Genomic DNA, 13,007 nt, shown 5'->3' with positions numbered 1-13,007 from the left:
GGGTGGCGTTGCGTTCACGTTCGGCGATCCAGTTTCATTCCAGTAGGACAGCGCGGTGCTCACGCGTCTGAGCCGCACAACGACGAGGAACGGCTCGGTACATTAACGTATGCGTTCCTCGAACTCGGCAGCAGTGAGAGGCTTCCTGAGGCAAAGAAGTGCACTCGTCTTGAGTGGTCGTTACACAATTGGGACAAACAGCTCTTCTACGAGACGAAGTGAGCATGACAGACAAGACTGATGGTAAACTGCAAACGCTGCTACATTAGCCGAATACGCCGACGTTTGAATGGCCTGCTGAGAGAGCATACATACTCGCTGAAAGGGTGTGTACCTAGTCGTTTATCACAGCACTGCAAAGAATGTGACTACACACCTATCTGTGAAAATTCACAATTTTAGGTAGAAATACGGAACAAAGAGCACGAGCGATTTGCGAAGCTTTTGTATCCAGTCGCAAGGAAATTCCTTTGTCAGCGTACGATCTGTTTCTCTCCATAGCTGTTAGATTAGCTATATTGAAAACGTGACAGCCTGCTATGACAACGCACGATATGCGATGATTTCATTCCTATAGTGGCGCAAAATAGCCTGTTTTTTTTGTTCGTCTACTCCACTCAGAATGTTTTGCATATATATTGCAGCACCAGCAATAAAACCGTTGTTATTAGCTCAATGACTTGTCTGTCACCCTCACTTGTTCACTTGCAGGCTCTGTTTGTTCCCGTCCCTTCTTGAAGCGAGGCATTTTGCCCGTCCATACAGGCATGCGTACACAAAGCCATCTGCAGGACACAGTGATTGTCCATCATACAAAAACGCCATTCTTTTTTCTGATAGTGAGAGAGCCGGCACGCTTACACAGCTTTTTCCTGCCTTTCTAATATAAAATGCCCCTATTATTTCTCCATCCTTGGTTTTTGTGTGCCTCTCAAAATTTCGTGATCTAAAGCATGAGAGTGCTTGCCCACCTATTCCAATGGCCCGCTAAATGCCATCTATACAAGCTCTTCACATTATGGCGCCCCGCCGGCTGAAGTACTCGTTCATTAAAACCCTGCCCTGTTTCTCCTGCACATCCCATACCACAGCTTAGCGATTTGTGGCAAATCACGTTGCGTCTGCTGTCTGTCAACATAGTTTAACCATTGGTGGTGCAAAGGGGCCTCGTATGCTCTTTCATTCGAGTGCACACGGCACTTATGTTGCAAGGCGCACTGAAAAGTAAGTTCACATTCTGTCGGTGGGCTACTTTCATCAAATAATGCGATAACGTGTGCGCATACGGCACAACGTGCACTGGCCTCCTGTATTTTTTCTTTGCGTGATGGTTTGAAACATCGTTTTTTTTTTCTCAGGATCCTTTCATATACTGTAGCGATAAGAGAACGAGGAAAACCATGTTCTGCTAAGCCTGCTGTCGGATTTGAAAAACTTTGCTCCATCTCGTGTTGGCATGGGTGCTTCATTCAGTGCTCCCTTTATACTCGTCGCCGCTATGACCCTCTTCCACAAAGTAGAGGCTGGGCTGTTAAATTAAATGCCGACGAGGGCACGCTACCGACACGGACAAGTGCAAGCGTTCCACTGACTTATTTCGGTCACAGGCTTAAATATAAGGAGTTTACAACACATGCGCATTGAAGGAACAAAGAAAATACGGTTTGAAATGGTTTCGATGGGTTAATTTTGTTTGTTACATCCTTGCAGATGTGTGGTGAACTCCTTATATTTACGCCTCATGCTTAAATAAAATTCACTTGATAGTCTGCACTTGGCCATGTCTATGCTTAGCGCAACATCTTAATAATAATAATTGGGGTTTTACGTGCCAAAACCACTTTCTGATTATGAGGCACGCCGTAGTGGAGGACTCCGGAGATTTTGACCACCTGGGGTTCTTTAACGTGCGCCTAAATCTAAGCACACGGGTGTTTTCGCATTTCGCCCCCATCGAAATGCGGCCGCCGTGGCCGGGATTCGATCCCACGACCTCGTGCTCAGCAGCCCAACACCATAGCCACTGAGCAACCACTGCGGGTATACAGCGTCGAATTACCTGCCTTACGTCCTATGCAATATCTCCGTTGTTTTTCCATCTAGCTTGCACATGATTCCTCCGCTCTAAAAAGAAATGAGCCATGTTTCTAACAAAGCAGCTCCATTTTCCTTTACGAATCTATTCAAAGAATTTTGCAAAATTGACCTGCTAGCAACAACAGATGCATTCTTTCCGTCGCGTTGTCTTACCTTCCGCCCGAGCAGGTTTTGGAAAGGAAAGTCTCTCCAGTCAGCGTCCTCTTCGCGAAACTGGCCACCGTCGAGTGGACAGGCGTGTCCGTCGTCGAGTACGCACTGCTCGTAGCAGCTTTTGCACAGCACGTGTCGACAGGGCAGAAAAACGGTCACTCTGGGCAGCACACCGCATGCGTCACATATTCTGTGCGCAGGAATAGGCTCGACGAAGCGCAGTGGTCTCCAGTCCAGTTCCTCGGTAAAACCACACAGCGTGTGCCGCTTGCCTTGAGAAGCCATGGCGGACGGCGCGTACGTCGACTGCGAAACGCCAGCCAACTGTTCTGCGGAAACTTCGAAACGTTGCTAGCGTTCTGTCATAGAGAAAGAAATTCAACAAGGGGGGACACGCGGCAAAAACTGGCAACAGGAAACACGTCACGCCTAGTTTCAGCTCCATCCGTTAGTTGACGCGAGCTTTAGAAAAAAAGAATGTGAAATGAACTTACAGACAACGCTTTATTATTGGTATTCTTTCCCACTAAAACTAATAAAAGTTTTGCGTGTAAATGAACTTATACTTTGCAACTTACTTGCGTTGCCTAGCAACAAGCTAGCGGCACGGCAGACGCGCGTGTATACGTCATGCGCCAGACAAGCCGCAGGAGCTAGCGAAGCCGGCTGCGCATGTGAAGCTCGCGTGCTCGGCGACCCGTCTCTTCTCGATGTAGCCCGTTTCGGGGCTTCCGGCGTTTTCTTCGTTCCATCTGCACTTCGACGCGGCACCGCTGCCCTACTGGACTACAGCAAGGTGAGGAATTTTGTTTGACACTCTACGACGCGCTTCAAGCACATGTAGGCTTAACTGCACAAAACTGAACCTATATAGTGGCGCACTTATCGAAAAGAGCTGCACCGTCCAAGCCTAGTTAATTTGAGTTAATTACTCGTACTGGGAGATGTTTGCGACGCTTTCTAAGAGCGCAAGCATTATTATAACTTATTTCGGTAGTTTTGGGGCACACAAGCCGCACCTGGCTTTGTGACGAAAAGCGCCTCGGCCTTGTGACGCAATTTCGCCTGTACTGAATCTTACCGGGACAAGTGTTGGCGCTTTCTCTGACCCCACACATTATTGTAACTAATTTCGCTACTCTTTAGGATACTTTTCAAGCAGAGTGGCCGCGCTCGGCGTAGTGGCTTAGTTAGCGAAACGCAGCTCGGCTGTGTGCCGCAGTTTCACGTGCACTGAATCTTACTCGAAGTTCGTGACCCATTTTTTGACCCCAAAAAGTATTGTAATTCATTTCGTAACTTTTTGGGATACTTTTGAGGCATGCTCGCAGCGCCTGGGGTTGTGAAGCTGTAAGCAAAAAAGCAAGCCGGCCATGGGGAGTTAGTTTTGCGTGTACTGAATTTTAGTGGGACAAGTTTGTGATGTTTTTATGGCCCTGCAACAACATATACCTTATTTCGCTGCTCACGCTTGTTTAAAACGCAACTAGCGATTGCCGACAGTGATAACACGGGAGTGTTGCTTGCGCCTGCAGGACGCGCAAAAGATAACACCGAGGAGCTCAAGAACTTGACATTTCTGTATTCTTAGCGATTGGAAACAGGCTTTATACCCATGAATCTGTCTTGAGTGCGACCAAAAGGCATTCTGCGAGTGTGTAACCTGGCCTGGCTGAGGGCCTGTTTTAGCCACCTCTGCGTACTTGGCGTACCATCGCGTCGACTAAGGCCAAGTTGTTTTGGAAACGCGAAGTCACCCGTGTATTTGCGCTCTTAAAGTGAAGGAAAGAATGACCGGGATGTTTGAAAATCGGATGTTTTCTTCAGATTTTATTGTATTGTGTGGGAGGAGTCTATTTGCTATGAAATGTACGTAAAAGTGAATTTATCTGTAATGCCGCTCATTCACCACTGACGCACGTTTCTCCTCTACACGCAATATTCCTGCTAGGTCAATATACGAAAACGATATATGCTTGTAATTTACTTTCTTTCAGCTGATGGCATCCGGTGGAGCTTTGTATGGCAACGACTGCTGCTTGCCTGGTACCACAACTTTGAGGAATGCACAAAAAGCCCGGAACGAGCATTTAGAAAGAGCTAAATAAATATTTCATCATTTCAGAAGACGTCGAGTTTTCTTTGTGAAATCGCACATGACAGAGATTCGGTGGAGGCTTGTAAAGAACGTCCGCAATCATTTTTGCTAAATCAAACGATTCCGCGCCCGTCAGCGGAGCCGGCGCGGCGGGTACCAACTGGCGTTCAAAACGCACGCGCCCGAATCCGGAAGGTGTTAATACCAACCGCTTGGTGCGCTACAGTCAATTCGGCCGCTGGGCTCTATGGGAGTGTTCACTCTAGTTGAAATTTTTTTTCTCTATGGCTCTGTCCTCTCAGCCGTTGCCGAGGCTACTATCGCTCTGATAAACGTACGCCCTTTTCCTGACTGTTAATGGCGTCGCTCATTGGTCGGCACGGAGCGGTCTGGGAATTAACTACTCGCTTTGTTCAGTGAATGTTGTTACCGACCATTTTATCACGTGTTTCGGATGGCTGACGCACAAAGGTCGCGATTGTTGAAACGACACGATGTGGGAAAACAATTTCCATAGACCCCAACGGGCAGCCTAAGATGGAAGCACGACTAACTGCGAAGTGAAGAAACTATTCACGAAGAGAAAGAAAATATTCTGAAGACCGCCTGAATATTTTACAGCGAAGCTGTCAATGGCTAGATCTGGCGGAACGCGTCCGCGTGTAGATCAGTTTTTCACACGAGGGCCGATGCCAAAGATAATGCAGTACCGGTCCGACCCACGGCGAGGGTGAAGCAGGCGTTAAACGTACCCACACGTGGGCGAAGCTGAAGGTAGTGCAACGCCTGACCAACACGCGGCGGAAGTGCAGTTTGCCATTAAGGGGCCCACATACACAGCTTTGCTCGTCATTTTCCTTCACAGACTGGAAGGGTACTGAGTTCTTTAGGGTGACGCTTTCTTTGGAAGCCCTTTCGTATTTTCCCGACACGGTCTGGTTGGTGCTGTTGCTGACTCGCGAAAAGCTTTTGCTTAAAATATAATTTGAAAACTGTGCATGATGGTGGGACCGAACCATTCGTCTCTAAGCAAGGCAACCCAACGTTCTATGTATTAGGTCAGAATACTTTCTTCGAAAATACAACCGGACCTATGTCATCTGGAATACCATCTAGATAAACGAGATTTGCGCCACAAACGCCAGTTTCTGCCCTCGAGCTTATTAAGCCATTCCTCTGATAAATAAAATAAATTAAAGGCAGGGAGTGACGGCGGATCCGGATCATGAGACTGAAATAATCAGAAGATTAAGAATGGGCTGGGGTGCGTTTGGCAGGCATTCTCAGATTATGAAAACAGGCTGCCATTATCCCTCAAGAGAAAAGTGTATAATAGCTGTGTCTTACCACTACGCACCTACGGGGCAGAAACGCAGAGGCTCACGAAAAGGGTTCTAATTAGATTGTGGACGACGCAACGAACTATGGAAAGAAGAATGGTGGGTGTAACGTTAAGGGATAAGAAAAGAGCACATTGGGTGAGGGAACGAACGCGAGTTAATGACATCTTAGTCGAAATCAAGAAAAAGAAATGGGGGGGGGGGGCATGGGCAGGACATGTAATGAGGAGGGAAGATAACCGATGGTCATTAAGGTTTACGGAATGGATTCCAAGGGAAGGGAAGCGTAGCAGGGGGCGGCAGAAAGTCAGGTGGGCGGATGAGATTCAGAACTTTGCAGGGACGACATGGCCACAATCAGTACATGACCGGGGTTGTTGGAGAAGTATGGGAGAGGCCTTTGCCCTGCACTGGGCGTAACCAGGCTGATGATGATGAGGGCCGAGGTTCGATTCTTGTATTCATATAGGAGGTTGTGGGCAAGTATTGCACCAGGATGGCCAATCCTGCTATGCCACCCTGGTGCCACGAGCTATGCCAGGACGTCATAGCTCGTGGCTATTGCGTTTCGGCAGGCCAATGGCCGATAGATGAACGTGGCTCATTTCGCCTTTTCATTAACAAATTCTGTAGAGCACGAAGCAGAACACACGAAAAGATATTGCAAACCTGAGTATTTCGTATGTACCATACAAACTGCACATCCTGTAGGCGCATATGCATACCAAAAACAAAACTTACAATTTTATAACAGCAAAATTCTGTTCTTCGTTTTGCATGTTACAATACTACCAAAGCTAATCGCTTGTCGCAACAACTATCTCTGAATGCTCGCGCAAGGAATGTCAGCGAACGAGATCGGTCAAAGGTTGTAGACAGCACATTTGGCATACACAAGCACGGAAGAAGCAGCGATTTGGGGGCGGTGGAATTGTCCGTGCTATAAGGCTTTGGTGCACAAAAAAACTGAGGTAACAGGTGACATGCTTACACGCAACGCAATTGCGGGAGCAAAGTTCAGGCCTGTTTTTGCGATACACTACTGTCACTTGAAACACGTCAACTCATATTACACAGTGTGTCCGTAAAGCATGGTACATTTTTGACCAGTCACTGGAAAGCAACAATACAAGACATAAAACTGATATCTTTACCAAATCAAACTCGAAGTTTTCGTAGTATGATCTGCAATGGTGTGGGCACACCAGTGAGGACGCAGCACCACTAACTAGGCATCAGCGTGAACAGCCGAGGCCAGTCGAGATGCGGACGGTACAGATGAAAATTCAGTCTGTTCTGTGGCTTGCTAAATTCGAATCTATGACCAAAGTGCACAGCGTGTAGAATCACCGCGTGCACTTTTTGCACACGGGTGTTTTTGCATTTCGCCCTCATCGAAATGAGGCTGCCGTGGCCGGGATTCGATCCCGCGACCTCGTGCTCAGCAGCCCAACACCATAGTCACTGAGCAACCACGGCGGGTCCTGTGACCGGTCAAAAGTGCACCATGACTTCATGGAGACACTGTATCTCGTTGTGAAATTTATGATAAAGATATCGCACAAACGTTTACCAATCCAACCCACGCCACGACATAGGAATAACATTAATCGGTGGGAGAAGCAGTTGAAGATACCGGCAGTTTGCTTGACAAACACCGTTCTGCAAGGCTGTCAGTAAGTTGCGAGTCTGTGGAGGCTATACGGGAGAGCTGCACGAACTACACTGAACACTTATGAAACTTGGAGAGTTTTTTTTTTATTTGGTGCATATTTCACATTTCCATCTTGTTTCGTTGATTTCCTGTGACCGGTCAAGTTATGGGGTTTTACGTGCCAAAACCACTTTCTGATTATGAGGCACGCCGTTGTGGAGGACTCCGGGAATTTCGACCACCTGGGGTTCTTTAACGTGCACCTAAATCTAAGCACACGGGTGTTTTCGCATTTCGCCCCCATCGAAATGAGGCCGCCGTGGCCGGGATTCGATCCCACGACCTCGTGCTCAGCAGCCCAACACCATAGCCACTGAGCAACCACGGCGGGTCCTGTGACCGGTCAAAAGTGCACCATGACTTCATGGAGACACTGTATCTCGTTGTGAAGTTTCTGATAAAGATATCGCAGAAACGTTTACCAATCGAAATTTTTGTTCTAGAGTGCTACTATCTTGGGGTAACAGCTTTGGCGATGCCGCTCTCACAAGATAAGTCAGATAATACTCATCAAATTCTCGCAGTTAAGTTATCTTGATATATGAATTTCTTATTTCTTAGTAAAAAAATCCAGTGACGGATTAGTTTTTTCTACCATTTACCTAATCCCTGTCTTCCTCGTTATGAAAACACCTATTATCGGAAGACTAACTGACAAAAGTTGCAGGGCATTGGCCAACTATCTATGGGCACTTACTAGTCTAGACGTGAACACATTTGTACGCAGTGCTATGATATGATATGAGTGATATGACATGACGGTAAATTTGCTCGTTATCAGCAAAATCATTTCGTCTGCTTTGTTCTGAGTTACCAACAGCGAACAGAGCATAAGGCAGATTAATACGCCATAAAGAAGAGAAAAGCAGGCGGATTTTAGTTTTGCTCCGTAAAGTAAAAATGGGAGGACGCTTAAGCTTCGCCTTCAAGAGTGGAAAGCGATAGAGTTATCACACCCCGTTCGCACCATCCACTCATTCGCTCGGCATGCTCTTGAGTCACACAAAGACGACCGTGCGCCTGAGCAAGCAGAACAAATAAAAGAACTCGGTGTCTCGGAGGGAGAAACGATCTACGTGACCTAACCGTCGTGATCAGCACAAATTATCAGCGTTTAGTTTTCGATAAAGCGAAAAGAAGTTGCCGAGGAATGACGAAAAGCAAATTCCGTCCGCAGATTAGCTAGTACGGACTCTTCTCAGGAGACACTGTCGATAGGTAGCATCAGTGTATTTACACACCACCGACAAAAGTACGGCGTGCGCAATTCGCCTTCATTGTTCTCTTATAGCCGTTTCGATAAGGTCAGCGTGTGCTCACCACATGACGAACATTAGATTGGAAGCGGGAAAAAGAGACCCTGTTATCCCTCTTCATTCTGGTCCGCCATAGAGCCGCCCCGTCTCCTGACCTTTCGTTTGTTTTTCTTACATTGCTAGAACCCAGATACAGCAGCATTATCTTGCAGAGCACAGTAGAATGCAAAGGTGGTGCGCGTGTGCAGAGAGCGTCAGGAGTGTAATAGCAGAATGACAGCCGAAGTAATAAGACAAAATCAGAACTTTATTTTCAACAAGTTATTACAATTTGTTCGGGGTCCTTCAACGGAAAAGCTGTTGTAAACAGCTTGAAAGTTCCTGAAGGACTTTTTTATGACTGCACAGCAGTCAGTGTACTAGGAAGTATAATCACGTGTCATATATAGTGATATACTAGATAATAACTTGTCTTTAACAGCAATAATTGCAGAGTTATCAGTTACTAAAAGGAGCGAACAACGCAACTGTCTCAACCAAAACTATCATTAACACATTAAATACATCGAAGAAGAAAGGGAAGAACGCATTGGTAACACCAGCGTCAGATAATCATCCATTTGTTCTCGCGTACAGGCGTCGTGTAACGACTGAAGAGCAAAAATGGTGTCGCATATCGTTCCGGATAAAGGCATTAACATCAAAACCTTGATTTTTATGCTTATTAAGAATTGAAGGAACATAATAGCTTTGGGACTGCATTAGGTAATTTGTACGCCCTTTTTGTACATAGCCATTTATCCCGACCGCGGGTGCGTCAGTCACTTTACTAAATGAATGAATGAATGAATGTGTGTTGTTTAGTGGCGCAAGGGCCAGGTATGGCCAAAGGTCCCCGAAACAGTGTTAGTGATATCGCGGTGGAATGATGAGTTTGTGAAGTTGATGTGACGTAGCTGTGAAGAGGCCTAAAAATAGTCTGTGTAAAGTGCGTAAAATCTACGTGCTATAATATTATGGTGATGTCTAATGATGAATATTATGAGCCTTACACTACTGCATTGCGGAAGAATCATATGATATACAGAACATATAACATGGAAAAATTAGCTACAGCACAACTGGCTCACCAGAGCCCTTGAAACACAATGGCCTGTAGGAATGTGCTCTACAGTACGGTTATCCCAGCGGCATCCTCTAAATTGAGGAAGCGCTACGAATGTATGGGACTAATAACTTGTAAGACCACATCTCTGAGGAAACCTAGGACTGTATCTGTAATAAAAAGCGGTTCTAGACAAAGAAACATTGTAGGATGAAGAGGAATGTTCTGCCGGTATGCTAAGGAAAAATGTCTTTTTTTTCTCAGATTCGGCTTCCCGACACTCCAGAAGGACGTGGAGTACGCTCAGCCTCTCCCCGCATCTACCACAGGTTGGAGGCTAACTTCCAGTGTGAAGAAAATTATGGGGACCAAATGTGTGTCCTATTCTGAGACGACAGAATTGGACATCTGTTCGGCACGATATTGTAGTAGAGGGCAAGAATCCTAACTGTGGCTTTATCAGGCGGAGCTTATTGTTTCCGCATCCCACATGCGTTGCCAGTGGTTTCGTAGTTTCTTTCGCAAGAAAGGCCTCAGATCTGTGACAGGCACCTCAGCGGTAGGGTTAATGGCTTGTGATGCGATTGACGTGGCCCTCTCGTCCGCCAGAGCGTTACCCTCGATGCTCCTATGGCCAGGCACTCAGCATATAACGATATGCTGGTTAGATATGTACGCTTTACACAAGACGGAATAGAGTTCATTAGGAACTTGATTTTTGTGTGCACAGAGTGACATCAAGGCCTTCCGACGCTTAGGGAGTCTGTATGTATCGCTGATTTTTGAAGCTTCGATTTTCTTATATGCTTCACAGCAGACAGTAATGCCTCTGCCTCGGCCATAAAGATCCTTGTTTCCGGATGCAGTACGTCGGATTCTGAGAAGGATGGGCCGACGGCAGCATAGGATACCCCGGCATTAGACTTCGAAGCGTCTATGCAGAACTCTGCGCTGGAGTGCTTGTGCTGGAGTTCTAGGAAATGCATTCGGATTTCGATCTCTGGTGCGAGTTTTGTTACTTCTCAAAAGGATATGTTAAATTCTATCACCTGCCGCTCCCAAGGTGGTAACAGCTTGGTTGGATGCATTAGGCGAAGCTCGAGGAGTGGGACATGCATTTCATCACTAAGCTCCCTCACACGAAGCGAGAAAGGCTGTCTTACAGAGGCACGGTTATAGAAAAGTGTAGTACACGTCGTATTAACATAGGTAACGTCATAGTTAAGTGTTAAGACATGGATGTTGATGATTGGAGTGTATTTTCAGGAAATATGTAAGGCTGATGTAAGTTCTCTGTAGATGGAGTGACCATTCATTTGATTCTGCATATGAGCTTTCAATAGGGCTTGTCCTGAAAGTGCCTGTGGCTACGCGGATACCTAGACGGTGGACAGGATCTAGAATCTTTATTCCGCTCAGAGCGGCAGAGTTATATACGATGGCACCATAGTCCAATCGTCATCGAATTAGGCTTTTATCGACATTCATCAGACACTTCCTGTCGCTACCCCATGTTGTGTGGGATAGAATTTTCAATAAGTTCATTGTCCTTAGACATTTTTCCTTAAGATATTTAATGTGCTAAATAAAAGTAAGCTTGGAGTCAAGAATGATGCCTAGAAATTTGTGTTCTTTGTTGATAGGTATTTCATGTTTACACAGTTGAACACAAGGATCTGGAACCAGGCCTCTTTTTCTAGTAAAAAGAACATAAGCACTTTTGTGGGCGTTGATTTTAAGTCCGTTTTTGTCTGTCCACTTCGAAACGTTGTTCAAGCCCTGCTGCACCTGTCTCTCGCATTCTGCGACGTTACAGGATTTGAAGCCGATTTGTATGACGTCCACGTAGACGGAATAAAGAATGGCAGGTGGTAATGAAGCACGAAGCGTGTCCATCTTCACGATAAAGAACGTACAGCTAAGCACGCCTCCCTGGGGTACACCTGTTTCTTGTGGGAAAGGTCGCGCAATACGTTGCCGATTTTAACGCGGAAGATACGATTCAATAAACAGCGTTCAATTATTTTCAGCTTAATTCTACAGATGCCCATTCCCGACAAGTCTCGCAAGATCCCGTAACGCCATGTTGTGTCACACGCCTTTTCCATGTAAAGTAATATTGATAAGAAAAACTGTTTATGTACAAATGCATCACGAATATATCTTTCAATGCGTACAAGATGATCTGTTGGCGACTGGCCTTCTCTCAAGCCACAATGATAGGGATCAAGTATATTGTTGAGTTCAAGGAAATGTATGAGTCTGCAATTTATAATTTTTCCAAAAAGCTTACACAGGCAGCTTGTAAGAGCTATCGGGCGATAGCTTGGCGCCAGGGATGGGTCTTTCCCCTGCTTAAAACAGGTTACGCCATTCCTTCTTTCCATGTGTGTGGAAGGTATCCGGCAGCCCAAATAGTGTTGAAGAGTGCGAGTAGTGTAACTTGTTTGTCAGTGTGCAAGTTTTTGATCATTTCAACATGACTCGGTCTGATCCCGGTGCAGTGCTCTTGCATGAGATCAAGGCAGGTGCCAACTCGCCAATACTGAATGGCCGGTTATACGCTTCGTCGTGTCTGCATTCACGTACGAATGGCTTAAGTTCTTCTAATTCTTTGTATTTAAGGAAAGATTCAGGATAGCGTATTGAGCTCGACAAACGCTCAAAGAGTTCCCCAGGAGAGTGTGCCTGGTCATGCAAGGTATGCCCTTGGTCGTTCACCAGAGGCAACGGACAGATTTGCTGCCTTTTAACTTTCTTAAGCCATTCCACACTTTCGACTCCTGCGTGTATGAATTAATACCCGAGGGGAACCTCGCCCAGCTTTTTCTCTTTGCCTGACGGCGTGTCCGCCTTCCCTATGATTTAATTTATTTATATTAAATTAGATTTTCTGTAGTTAGTGATCTGCGCTATACGCCCCATGTCTTGTTCTGTCTCTTTCGCGCATGTCTACAGTCTTCGTTCCACCAGGGAACACGTCGTCTTAGTGAAACACCATTCGTCTGGGGATAAACTTTTCGGCTGAATCAATAATAAAAAAACGGTAAAATATGCAGTTGCATCATCTATAGTAAAATTATTTATAATATCTGGTGGTAAATAAGATGATTCTTTAAAGTGCTCCCAATCCACCGATGCTAATTTTCATCGAGGAATATGTGCAGGGTCCTCATGCAGAGTTATCACGTTTAAAATTACAGAGAAGTGGTCACTTCCAAGCAATTTATAGATTACGGACCAT

The 13,007-nt window shown here is 45.9% G+C and overlaps 1 protein-coding gene across 2 annotated transcripts in view; it reads right to left on the bottom strand.

The window, feature by feature from the left end:
- LOC142564011 (uncharacterized) overlaps positions 1-13,007 on the bottom strand; it is a 57,817-nt gene that overhangs the window by 1,791 nt on the left and 43,019 nt on the right. The window lies entirely within an intron of this gene.

Source organism: Dermacentor variabilis, chromosome 11, assembly GCF_050947875.1.
Source record: "Dermacentor variabilis isolate Ectoservices chromosome 11, ASM5094787v1, whole genome shotgun sequence".
In the NCBI taxonomy this organism is placed as follows: domain Eukaryota; kingdom Metazoa; phylum Arthropoda; class Arachnida; order Ixodida; family Ixodidae; genus Dermacentor; species Dermacentor variabilis.
Note: the sequence above shows the minus strand (reverse complement) of the source record. Positions and strands in the feature narration are given on the sequence as shown.